General features: G+C 37.3%; 1 long non-coding RNA gene across 1 annotated transcript; it reads right to left on the bottom strand.

Moving 5' to 3' along the window:
* Nucleotides 1-5,091: 5,091 nt before the first annotated feature.
* Nucleotides 5,092-7,206, bottom strand: LOC129656118 (uncharacterized). Its single transcript, XR_008716203.1, has 3 exons — nt 7,074-7,206; nt 5,461-5,794; nt 5,092-5,262 (listed from the first exon to the last, which is right to left on the bottom strand). It is a non-coding gene; the product is annotated as an uncharacterized LOC129656118 (long non-coding RNA).
* Between the last annotated feature and the right edge of the window lie 6,973 nt (nt 7,207-14,179).

A 14,179-nucleotide genomic window follows, 5' to 3' on the forward strand; every position in this document is an offset into this window, starting at 1 on the left:
TATTAAGAAATATCTGCCAGCTTATCACATGTGAATTTTAAGCCTCAGTGGCATTCGGTTTGACACAGGCATATCACTTCTGGGATTATATTAATTTAAGCAGTAGTACCTGTTAGTGAGCATATGATTGCCCACAATGCAGAAGGATTTATTCTTATTATTGATTTGTTGGCAAATATATTGGATGAAAATCCCCTGATATTGCTGGTAGCTGTGCAATCCAAATTTTATTAGATTTGTGAGCCATTTTCCTCTGTGTTTAAACTTGTGATATCTTTCTATAAATAGAAAAATCTCAGTTGTTAACTATTAAAGAACATCTATTATTAATCAGGTATACCCTAGGCTTGTGTCTCTGATGATCAGTTATAACAGCTGTTTTGACTCCTTTTTAATTTTGTTTTGTCTTTTCCAAACTAGTCAATAGAAGATAAAGCATAAAGTGATTACAACTTATCTAAGTAAAGATAATCCCTTGACTTCCTGAAGATCAAAAGAGTTACATAGTAGGCTTCGTTATTTTTAGTCAAATTATAAAATTTTCTTTCCAAGATACATTGGTGTCTTTGAAAACAAGGTGATTGGATAAAAATTTACTGTACATTTAATTTCAAACAAGAACAAATATATGTATGTGCATGCTAAGTCACTATGAAATATATATATATATATATATATATATGTTTAATATGCCACAGTATATTTAGGCTAATTTTACCTCCAGAACAGTCAAATCCTCATAAAATTTGTTTTAGCAAATCCTGTAATATACATTTTTATAGCCCACTGCTAATGTGTAGCATCTGATATTTCACCCTTGGTGGTAGAATTTTTATTCAAAATCAATGGCCCAAAGTTGTCAAAACTTAAAGCTTCTAGAATTTACAATTTGGTGATCATGGTATTTAGAAATAGAATTTACTTAACCTTTGAGGTGTCCTTGGACATATAGATTAAGTCTACAGAAATGTCAATCCTTGGACCTCATGAGAAAATACTGTATTTCAGGGTGAACCAATAACTTCAAAAAGAAAAGAAAACATACCATGGCACAATAACAATGGTTGCATCTTAGTCTTTTAAAGAGGAAAATTATATACATACGTATATTTTACATTAGTTTCTAATAGCATGTTTTAACAGCTAATGACGGTGGTAGAAATTTTTCCTCCAGTCTAGATTTATTTTTCTATTTCACTACTTTTCCCTTTAGGCATCAGAAGACAGAAATTTGAGAATAGGAGGAGTATTTAGCATGGAATGTGACTTCAGTGGTCATTGAGAAAGTAGGAACTTGAATATTTGAGGCCATGGACTCAAAATAAGCACACAAAAATAGAAGACAAGAAATGAGATGTAGCCATAACTGTATACTTGTGTATATTTCTAAACATACAGCAGCATTTCAAATACTTAAAATGGTATATATGCAATCCATTTTCCCCTGGTTGTATTTAAGCTAACATAAAGCACTGGTTTAGATACTTGTCCCAGTTCTACCACCATATGCCTATGTAAGTCTTGACAAATAATTGAACCTCTCTGACTCTCAGGTTACTCAGGTTCAATTCAACTTGGTGAATATGAATTGCTTCCATTTTAGGTGTCAGTCCTTGTGTTCAACACTGAGAGCCCAAAGATGAAAATTCCTTCTACTTGAGTTATTGCAATTCCCAATGCCGATCTTTAACCACTCGATAATTTATTGATTGATTATCCACATTGCTCCAAAGTGATCTCTTTATATTAAAAATCTTCTCAAAGTTTTTTAAATGTTTCGGTAACACCATGTCGCTTTCACAAAAATACTTTCAGTTCCCTAGAAATGTATACCATTTTTATGGTGGGTCTTTCTTTGCTTCTCTGTACCCATTTTTAAATTCCTTCTCACTAAATCTCACCAATAATAATCTCCTTCTGCTCAGAAATACTTCCTCTATTTTCTGTTTTGTTCTGTTTGTAGTATGTGTACTTCTTTTGACCTAAATCAGCATCTTTGATCTCTTCTGCTTATTTCTAACTTCTGTTAATCCTCTGTACTTCAGTACTTAAGTCTCTCTTCCTTCAGACAAAAGCCTCCTCTGATCCTACAGATATATTGTGGAATTTATCATGTGACATCTTAAATATATTTATGAATCTGCTCATCAACTACACTAAAGATTCCAGAATATTGATTGAATGTGAATTATTGAATCAGATTGTCTAGTTTCAAATTCAACAATCATAGTACTGTGTAATATTAGGCAAGTTGTTTAACCTCCTCCATCTTCAATTGTTTTTTGTGTCAAATGGGACTTGATTATTAGTACCTAGCTCTTGGAAATGTTATGAGGGTTAGAAAACAAACCTAAAACTAAGTACAGAAAAAATTAATATCAAATCAAGGCATGTAAAATGTTACACCCAGAGCCTGGCATATTATAAGCGAAGTGAAAGTCTCTCAGTTGTATCTGACTCTTTACAAGCCCATGGACCGTAGTCCATGGAATTCTCTAGGCCAGAATACTGGAGTGGGTAGTCTTTCCCTTCTCCAGGGGATCTTCCCAACCCAGGGATAGATCACAGGTCTCCCACACTGCAGGCAGATTCTTTATCTGCTGAGCCATAAGGGAAGCCAAAGAATACTGGAATGGGTAGCTTATCCCTTCTCCAGGGGATCTTCCTGACCCAGGAATTGAACTGGGGTCCCCTGGATTGCTAGCGGACTCTTTACCAACTGAGCTATCAGGGAAGCCTGACACATCATAAGTTCTTAATAAATGTAGTTTATCATTTTATAATTGCTAAGGTCATCTCACCTCTGTATCTCTGGTACACATTACCTGACATATCTCTGGTTACACATTACCTGACATAACACATTTACTAATATATTAATTAAGTGGATATTTACTGTGCATCTCTGTGTCAAACATTATGTAATTGCAGGACATACACATATAAGAAGTATGTATGATAAATGAATGAAGGAATCAATGAAAGAATGAACAAAGACAAATTCTATCCATATTCATATAAAGTGTTTGCTATCTAGTAGAGGGGTGGCTCAGAGGTTAAATTGTCTGCCTCCAATATGGGAGACCTGGGTTCAGTCCATGGGTTGGGAAGATCCCCTGGAGAAGGAAATGGCAACCCATTCCAGTACTCTTGCCTGGAGAATCCCATGGACAGAGGAGCCTGGTAGGCTACAGTCCGTAGGGTCGAAAAAGTCAGACACGACTGAATGACTTCACATTCACTTTCAGAGGGAAAACCATGCAGGTGAAGAATATAACAGAGAGTATGTATCAGTTCTTGTTCAGTTCAAGAAGTTTCATCTTTTCAAAGTATGTCAAGCAGAAAGGAATCTTAATTCAGGGAATCTGTAGCTTAAAAAAATTGTTGAACAAACTAGTAATGGAGCCAAAATCAGCCACTTCATTCCTGAATTTAAGGGCATATCACCAAAGTTGTTATCTAAGGGAAATTAGGCTGCTCCTAGCTGTCAGACTATCTCTCATTCACATAATATTAGTGACTCACACAGTTGCATTAATCTCACAGGCTAGAAGAGTAATACTTAAAATTCTCCAAGTTAGGCTTAAACAATATGTGAACTGTTAATCAAGCTGGTTTTAGAAGAGGCAGAGGAACCAGACATCAAACTGCCAATATCCAATGGATCATCAAAAAAGTAAGAGTTCCGGAAAAACATCTATTTCTGCTTTATTGACTATGCCAAAGCCTTTGACTGTGTGGATCACAATAAACTGTGGGAAATTCTGAAAGAGATGGGAATACCAGACCACCTGACCTGCCTCTTGAGGAACCTATATGCAGGTTAGGAAGCAACAGTTAGAACTGGACATGGAACAACAGACTGGTTCCAAATAAGAAAATGAGCACGTCAAGGCTGTATATTGTCACCCTGCTTACTTAACTTATATGCAGAGTACATCATGAGAAATGCTGGGCTGGAAGAAGCACAAGCTGGAATCAAGATTGTCAGGAGAAATATCAATTACATCAGATATGCAGATGACACCACCCTTACGGCAGAAAGTGAAGAAGAACTAAAAAGCCTCTTGATAAAAGTGAAAGAGGAGAGTGAAAAAGTTGGCTTAAAGCTCAACATTCAGAAAACTAAGATCATGGCATCTGGCCCCATCACTTCCTGGCAAATAGATGGGGAGACAGTGGAAACAGTGGAAGGCTTTATTTTGGGGGGCTCCAAAATCACTGCAGATGGTGACTGCAGCCATGAAATGAAAAGACGCTTGCACCTTGGAAGGAAAATTATGACCAAGATAGACAGCATGTTAAAAAGCACAGACATTACTTTGCCAACAAAGGTCCATCTAGTCAAGCCTATGGTTTTTCCGGCAGTCATGTATGGATATGAGAGTTGGACTATAAAGAAAGCTGAGTGCCAAAGAGTTGATGCTTTTGAACTGTGGTGTTGAAGAAGACTCTTGAGAGTCCCTTGGACTGAAAGGAGATCAAAGCTGGACTTTCGGATCAGGTCCACCCGAAAGGAGGTCAGTCCTGAGTGTCATTGAAAGGACTGATGTTGAATGTGAAACTCTAATACTTTGGCTATCTGATGCAAAGAACTGACTCACTGGAAAATACCCTGATACCTGGAAAGATTGAAGGCAAGAGGAGAAGGGGCTGACAGAGGATGAGACGGTTGGATGGCATCACAGACTCAATGTACATGAGTTTGGGTCAACTCCGTGATTTGGTGATGGACAGGGAGCATGCTGCAGTCTGTGGGGTCACAAAGAATTGGAGACTACTGAGTGACTCAACTGAACTGAACTGAACTGAATGGATGGAAAACTGAATGTGGTTTTCTCAACTGCCTTTATGCTCTGCAGTCTCCATGACTTTTTACTATGAAAGCAAGAAAATGGCTTTTCCTTGTCTTTCTCTAAGTCATATTTTAGACCCTCTTGGGCAAGTCTGTGAAATATAGTTTTCACTTCCCAACCTCTCCGACTATAAAATATCCATGCATTTTGTTGGAAAAATATTTTACTTTTAAAAGTCTCTACTTTAACATTTATTCTTGATACTCTCATTTAAAAAAAAATCCTACTATTCCAAAGACAGTAGCAGTCACTTCATAGGCTCACAGACAGAAATATTATTCTAGATCTATCTAGTAATCCAGTGATGGAGTTACAGTCTCAGGATTTTATGAAGCACAGAGTAGAACATGTCAGGTGGGTCAGGATGGAGGGTTTAGTTTCAGCTGGACTTCCTGAAAGAAGAGCTCTGTGGAGAAGAAAGTGATGAGCAGTTAGAATAATGTAAAATGTGGTCTTACACTTCAGGACTTTCCTTACAAGAAAAAAACTCCCTGGTGGAGATATTTTCTTATTTGGAAGTGTTATGTTTGTGAAACACTATTAACAGAGTATTAGTGGAAGAAAGCTCGATGCAGAACATAATAACAATTTAATCTATTCTTACCAAGTATTTTTGGGCTTCTGGTTGGACTTCTTGGAGAAGGCAATGGCACTCCACTCCAGTACTCTTGCCTGGAAAATCCCATGGACAGAGGAGCCTGGAAGGCTGCAGTCCATGAGGTCGCTGAGAGTCAGGCACAGTTGAGTGACTTCACTTTCACGTTTCACTTTCCTGCATTGGAGAAGGAAATGGCAACCCACTCCAGTGTTCTTGCCTGGAGAATCCCAGGGACGGGAGAGCCTGGTAGGCTGCTGTCTATGGGGTCGCACAGAGTCAGGCACGACTGAAGTGACTTAGCAGCAGCAGCAGCAGGTTGGACTTCTATGCATTGATATCCCTGCAAAAAGACGACTGTGTCTTCCGCACTCACCAAGCACTAGACTTTAAAGCATTATTTGGAATTTTCTTTATACAGTCTTTCTTTTTTTTTTTTTTTTAAATTTTATTTTTAAACTTTACATAACTGTATTAGTTTTGCCAAATATCAAAATGAATCTGCCACAGGTATACATGTGTTCCCCATCCTGAACCCTCCTCCCTCCTCCCTCCCCATTCCATCCCTCTGGGTCGTCTTTCTTAAAGTATGTTTTCCCTTTATACTATTCTCAGACAAAACCAGAACTAGAAATGATAACTTGAAAGCATCAGATTTTTCCATTTCTTATTATTTCAAAATCAAACAAATTTTCATCATGGGAAAATAGGTAATCTTCTTTATTTTCTTGATATAAAAGACATTTCTACGAAGGTAAACCTGTAAATCCATTTTATTTTTGTTATCTATGTCATTGTTGGTTTTACTAGGAAAGAAGTTTTCATTACTTAAAATGTTTTCTTTCATTTGCATGTCACATAATAATAGTATTAATTGGCATTCTATAGTCTCCAAAGAGTTAAGAAACCCACTTTTAATTCACCATAACTCTAGATTAGTTGTAGTAGAGCTGTAGTCTATTGTAGAAACAGGTAGGTAATTCATTAAAAGCTACTTTACTATAGAAAGCAATAAATGAATTGCCAAAATAACTACCTAGCATTTTTTCCTATTTGGTTAATTTGTGACTATCTTGGCCCTCTCAACTCCTGAATTTTATTATCTCCTAGCCACAGTGAAAGATACAAAAGTTATTAGAAATTACCTCTTAGATATTAAAAGTTCTGATAATATTTTCTAACTACACTCAGTGTTTTGAGAAAGTTTATCTTTCCAATTATTTGTGGCCTTCTTTTTGTTTTTTTTCAATTAAAAAAAAAAAAAAGCATAGTTTTTCTTTCCACAGAGGTGGAACATTTCTCATTAAGAATAATCCTAAACATATTGTACTTTATATTAGCAGATTTTAATATAAAGTTGTTTGGAATTAGATATTTTTACCAGGGGATTCAAGAAAAAAATAAAGAGTGCAAATCTTCCTAAAGCGTCAGTTTATCTTATCAAGAGTAATCTATAAGATTTATTTTACATTAAAATTGGATATATTAGAAAATTCAGAGTTTACATGGAATTTTTTTTCATAAAATATAAGGAAAGGTATTTTGTGTTTGTATACTAATTAGCTATTGGTATAAAGTGAATTACTCAAAACTTGAAGCTTAAATGGACAAACACACGTTACCTCACAATTTCTGAGGGTCAAAATTCTGGGTAGTTCTGGCTCAAGTTTCTCATTGGCTGTAGTCAAGCTGTTGGCCAAGATTGTCATCATTTAGGGCTTAAGGATCTGCTTCAAAGTTCACTCACACAGATGTTGACAAGAGGCTTCAGTCATCCACCACATAGCCCTGTAGTGTGATGAGAGACATGTTGGCATGAGGGGGAGGTGCCCAAGAAGGAAGTCAGAGTGTCTTACAATGTGTTTCTAAAGTGATATTCAGTTTCTTCTGAAGTATTCCATTTCTTACACACACCAACCTTGGTACAGTGTGAGTGAGAACTAAACAAGGAGACTGGATGCCACAGTCTTACTTGGTGACTTGAGCATCCTCTGCTACCATATGGAAGGACTAAAAGAAGTCTGAGAAGCACTGAACTATGAAATTTTATTTCTATAGCGTCTTAAGGCATATAAAAAACCTGTATTTGTAGATAATTTCACAATTTTTTCAAAGAATACATATTTATATATATATAATATATAAGAATATATTATACATATTAGTGTAGTGTTTATTATTCTTAAGAGGTAAAATTTACTTACTAGAGAATATATATATATATATATATGTGTGTGTATATATATATATATATACACACACACATTCTCATTCCAACATTCAAGTAAGTAAATTTTACCTCTAAAGAAGTAAAGACTACACTAATCTGGAGGATGAAATCATTTTGCTGTTTTAACCCCAGCTAAGCTCCAACTTTCATAAAGCCACATGAGTATATCCATTTGCCACTGAAGCAGAACAACCAACCAACTGATCTCAAACAACCTACAAAATCATAAGAAATAATAAATACTTGGTATTAGAAGTCAGTAAGTTTTTTTGGAGTGTTTTTATCACAGCAATACATAACTGAAACAGATATTGGTAATATGTAAAAGCAGGGTGCTGGCATTAACAAACATAAAGTATGTGGCACTGGCTTTGGTACTAAGCAGAAAAGGCCTGGCTAGAAGAGTAGTGGAAAAACTGCTGTCGGTAACTCAACAACAGTGAACCTAAGTCCTTACAGAAAATTAACGACAATAGTAAACATCCAAGGCCATGGGCCTAGGAGTCACTGTCCGCAGTGCAGCCAATCAGCCACCCAGGAATCATTGTCAGCTGTGAAGTGAAGTACAGGAGGTGGTGACCAACACCATCCTTAAGAAAATGAAATGCAAGAGAGCAAAGTGGTTGTCTGAGAAGGCCTTAAAAACAGTTGAGAAAAGAAGAGAAGTGAAGGCAAAGGGGAAAGGGAAAGATATATGCAACTTAATGCAGAGCTCCAGGAAGAGCAAGGGAGATAAGAAAGCCTTATTAAGTGAACAATGCAAAGAAATAGAGGAAAACAGTAGATTGGGTAAGACTAGAAATCTCTTTAAGAAAGTTGGAGATACCAAGGGAACTTTTCATGAAAAGATAGGCACAATAAAGGACAAAAACAGCAAGGGCCTAACAGAAGAGAAGATATTAAGACAAAGTGGCAAGAATATACAGAAGAACTGTACAAAAAAGTTCTTAATGACCCAGATACTCACAATGGTGTGATCACTCACCTAGAGTCAGACATCCTGGAGTGTGTAGTCAATTGTGCCTTAGGAAGTCTTACTAAGAATAAAGCTAGTGAAGGTGATGGAATTCCAGTTGAGCTATTTCAAATCCTAAAAGATGATGCTGTGAAAGTGCTACACTTATTATGCCAGCAAATTTGGTAAACTCAGCAGTGGGCACAGGACTGGAAAAGTTCAGTTTTCATTCCAGTCCCAAGAAGGCAAAGCCAAAGAATGTTCAAATTACCATACAACTGCACTCATTTCTCATGCTAGCAAGATTATGCTCAAAATCCTTCAAGCTAGGCTTCGGCACTATGTGAACTGAGAACTTCCTAGTGTACAAGCTGGATTTAGAAAAGGCAGAGGAAGCAGAGATCAAATTGCCAACATACTCTGGACCAGAGAAAAAGCAAGGGAATTCCAAAAACATCTACTTCTGCTTCATTGACTACACTAAAGCCTTTGACTGCATGGATTACAACCAACTGTGGAATATTCTTAAAGAGATGGGAATATCAGACCACCTTACCTGCCTCCTGAGAATCCAGTATGCAGGACAAGAAGCAACACTCAGATACTGCACATGAAACAACGGACTGGTTCCAAATTGGGAAAGGAGTACATCAAGACTGTATATTGTCACCCTGTTTATTTAACATCTAGGCAGAGAACATCATGCAAAATTCTGGGCTGGATGAATCACAAGCTGGAATCAAGATTGCTAGGAGAAATATCAATAATTTCAGATATGCAGATGCTACCACTTTAATGGTAGGAAGTTAAGGGGCACTAAAGAGCCTCTTTATGAATGCGAAAGAGGAGAGTGAAAAAGCTGTCTTAAAATTCAACATTCAAAAAACTAAGATCATGGTATCCAGTCCCATCACTTCATGACAAATAGATGGGAAAAATGTGGAAACAGTGTCAGATTTCATTTTCTTGGGCTCCAAAATCAATGCAGACAGTGACTGCAGCCACAAAATTAAAAGACGGTTGCTTTTAGAGCTCCTTAGGGTCTCACAGAGCCGGACATGACTGAAGCGACTTAGCAGCAGCAGCAGCAGCAGGGTTTCCCTTATGGTTCAGCTGGTAAAGAATCCACCTGCAGTTGGGAGACCTGGGTTCAATCCCTGGGTTGGGAAGATCCCCTAGAGAAGGGAAAGGCTACCCACTCCAGGATTCTGGCCTAGAGAATTCCAAGGGGAGATCGCAAAGAGTTGGACATGACGGAGCGACATTTATTTTGCTCCTTAGAAGAATAGCTATGACAAACCTAGTTCAGTTCAATTCAGTCACTCAGTAATGTCCGACACTTTATGACCCCATAAACTGCAGCACCCATTATTTCATGGGAAATTGATGGGGAAACAGTGTCAGATTTTATTTTGGGGGGCTCCAAAATCACTGCAGATGGTGATTGCAGACATGAAATTAAAAGACTCTCCTTGGAAAGAAAATTATGACCAACCTAGATAGCATATTGAAAAGCAGAGATATTACTTTGCCAACAAAGGTCTGTCTAGTCAAGGCTATGGTTCTCCAGTGGTCATGTATGGATGTGAGAGTTGGACTGTGAAGAAAGCTGAGCACCAAAGAATTGATGCTTTTGAACTATGGTGCTGGAGAAGACTCTTGCAACAAGTCTCTTGGACTGCAAGGAGATCAACCAGTCCATCCTAAAGGAGACCAGTCCTGTGTGTTCATTGAAAGGACTGATGCTGAGGCTGAAACTCCAGTACTTGGGCCACCTCATGCGAAGAGTTGACTCATTGGAAAAGACTCTGATGCTGGGAGGGATTGGGGGCCAGAGGAGAAGGGGACAACAGAGGATGAGATGGCTGGATGGCATCACTGACTCGATGGACGTGAGTCTGAGTGAACTCCGGGAGTTGGTGATGGACAGGGAGGCCTGGCATGCTGCAATTCATGGGGTTTCAAAGAGTCGGACACTTCTGAGCGACTGAACTGAAGATGGACTTCACTGGTAGCTCAGCTAGTAAAGAATCTGCCAGCAATGCAGGAGAGCCTGGTTCAATTCCTGGGTCTGGAAGATCCCCTGAAAAAGGGGCAGGCTACCCACTCTAGTATTTTTGGCTTCCCTGGTGGTAAAGAATGGTAAAGAAATCAGATGGTAAAGAATTCACCTGCAATGCAGGAAACCTGGGTTTGATACCTGGCTTGGGATAATACCCTGGAGGAGGGCATGGCAACCCCCTCAATATTCTTCCCTGGAGAATTCCCATGGTCAGAGGAGCCTGGTGGACTGCAATCCATGGGGTCGCAAAGAGTCGGACTTGACTGAGCAACTAAGAACAGCACAATGCATTTGCCTAAGATATGGTTTTATAGGAAAGAGATGAATGAAAGAAGAAACTGGTTTCAAGCAGAGCTCAGTGAAATGATTTCTAACAGAAAACTGGCTGAGTTAGAATATAAAATTGATTTTCATGCCCTGCTTCTCCAGTGGATAAAAAGCTTTCAATTAATAAATGACCAGAAGTGAAAATGAAATCCAGGGTACTAATAGTAAAATGTGGCTTCAAAGTAAAGATCAAATCAAGGCTATGACTGTAAGACCCTTTGCTAGAACCTAAGAAATACTGAGTGTGTCTCTTCTCAGACCTTCTTCACCTGACCAAAGGCTCCTAAGAATTTTAAGATTGTTTTCTCAGTGCACACCAACCCATATTCCAAAGTAGAAAGAGATCTGTCTTGAAAAATATGACCCTGAGTCTTTTGTTTAATGGAATGTACTTTACTATGTAGACAGTCCTGACAATTTTCACATAAATTTTTAGTATAGAGAACATATCAGCTTAGACTAAAAGGGACAGAAACAGTTCAATAATTTGGGCTATCAACTTTCTACAGCAGGAAACTAGCTGAGAAACATACTAAGCTACAAGTAAAGGTAATTGTTTACTAAAACAATTAGTTTTAGTAAACTAATTGTTTACTAAGGGCAGCAGGCAGAGGTAGCCATTTCCAAACAGAAGAAGTGGGCCTAATCCAGAAACTTTCCCTGCCCCTGGAGCAGGGAAACTTGTGGCATGTACCTAACTGGATTCCAGAATTTCTATGTGTTTCTACTTCCTGTGTCTACCATGACGGTCTTCTTTCTATCTCACCATTTTATGAGGTGTATAGAGGGATGGCTGGTAATTTACCTTTCCAGTTTATAGGTCTCTGCTCTCAACAACTGAACCCAAGTAACTGCACCTAAGGGATCACACTGAGCATTATTTAGATGTGGGCTCTTGAACTTCCCTTGTGACTCAGATGGTAAAAAATCTTCCTGCAATGCAGGAGACCTGAATTTAGTCCCTGAGTCAGGAAAACCTCATGGAGAAGGAAATAGCTACTTACTCCAGTATTCTTGCCTGGAAAATCCTATGGACAGAGAAACCTGCTGGGCTACAGTCCATGGGGTCACAGAGTTGGACTTGATTGAGTAGCAGCAGCAGTGGCAGCATATCCTTCAACTTCAGGGTTAGGTCTGATGACATAATGGGATAAGATGTTTGAGCCTTAGGAAGGGCTTGAATTTATTTTGCATGGGAGAGGAACAGATCATCAGGGATCAGAGAAATTGTGGTAAAATGTTAAGTGAGCCTCAGCTTCCAAACGTTCCAGCCCTTGTGTGGTCCCCTCCCACATTGAACCTAGGCTTGGTTCTATGACTTGCTTTGTTTAATGGGACATTTGCAAATGTGATGCAAGCAGAGGATTGATAAGCATTTGTGTATTGTTGCTTGTCCTTTTGGAATGTTCCTACTAGGAATTTAGTCACTCAGCTACAAAGGTAGTACAGAGCAGACTGATGAATCATTAGAGATCACATGGAGATAAGCCCTAAAGGATGAGAAACCAACTTGGACCTTCCAACCCAGATATACACTGGCTAAACACAGCCACAGGAATTATATCAGGAGCACATGGAGCTCCTGTGCTCCTGATGGAGCAGTAAAACTACCCAGATGAGTCCAGGCAATACACAGGTGGTCAGAAATGATTAATTTGTGTTTAGTCTTAAGATTTTGGAACGGCTTATAACTGCACAATAGATAACTGAAACAGAAAGAATCTTAAAATGGAAGTCTTGTTATTTTCCAATATATTACTGTAAACTATTAATAATTAAAGAAGAAAAACAGAACTTCTCTGGTGATCCAGTGGTTAAGAATCTGCCTTGCAGTGTAGGGGACATAGGTTTGATCCCTAGTTGGGGAACAGAGATCCCATATGTCACATGGCAACTAATCTTGGGGGCCATAGCTACTGAGCTCATATATTTCAAGGAAGGATCCTGCATGACACAACAAAGACATCACACACCACAATTACGACCTGATGCAGCCAAATAAAAGAAATGAATAAATAAAAACTTTTTTAAAAAAAGAAGTAAAATTAGGCAAGTTCTTTTTGTTTTTTCTGCTAAGGTTTAAGAGAGTACAAGTGTGATTCCTAATGCTCTAAGCAGAATTTTTCTACATAAAGAAATTAATTGATAAATGGAATATTTGACATGCAATTTTTTTTTGTTAGATTCACAACTGAATTTAAATCTATTTACATAATATAGGTGATCATCACAATACTAATAGTTGTGAGACAATGCTAGTTAATTAACAAAATGTGTTGGGAATCCTACCAAAAAACCAGTGCCTGACTAATAACTTTAATCATTTTCAGTTTAAATTGTATCCACTTACGAAATCTCATTAGAAATTTATTATAATTTTTTGTTTAAAAATTCTAAGTGTAACATAACTCAATGTTGAAAAATGATACTAAAAAGCCAAAACAATTGCATGTTTTAGAATTTATATCAATTTCATTTGAAGGATATTAAAAATATTAAAAGCTATTTACTTTGATCTTATCAAATGGACACGATTTTATATAAATTCAGTTTTAACAAAAGAGTTATTTGAATTGCTCTAGTTTATTGGTCAGTCTAGCTGAATAATACATTCCAGAAAAATATAAGACTCTGTCAGAAAAACATATCTGTTCAGTAAAAAAAAATCCTTGGAAAATTTCATTTCAAAAATCTATAAAATAATGTGACCATCCAAATAGGTGATTCAGAGAATGTTTGGTACACATTCTGAAGTGTAAAACTCTATGGTTTCTGATAAAAACTTGCTTAAACAAAAACACATTCAAGATTTTACATTTTTAAAGTTAGTCTTTATGAAAACAAGCATTTTGAATTATTAATAAAATATTATGGTGGCTGCCATTGATATAAACACTTGAGTTACCTATTGTTACTTTCCAAAAATTTTAGTTGACCTTCAATTTACTTTTAATTACAAATTTTTTTTAATAACATGTAAATAAAAATTATGAGACAGTCAAACAAGAATGGAATTTCTTGCAAAATCTGAATCTGAAAAAAACATATCAGTGGATATGCTGAATATCTATCTGAATACTTTAAATTTGTGATATGTACAGATGTCTGAATTCTCATCCCTAAATTGAGAATAACATTACCTTGTCTGTAATTA

This window comes from Bubalus kerabau, chromosome 6 (assembly GCF_029407905.1).
Source record: "Bubalus kerabau isolate K-KA32 ecotype Philippines breed swamp buffalo chromosome 6, PCC_UOA_SB_1v2, whole genome shotgun sequence".
Lineage (NCBI taxonomy): Eukaryota > Metazoa > Chordata > Mammalia > Artiodactyla > Bovidae > Bubalus > Bubalus kerabau.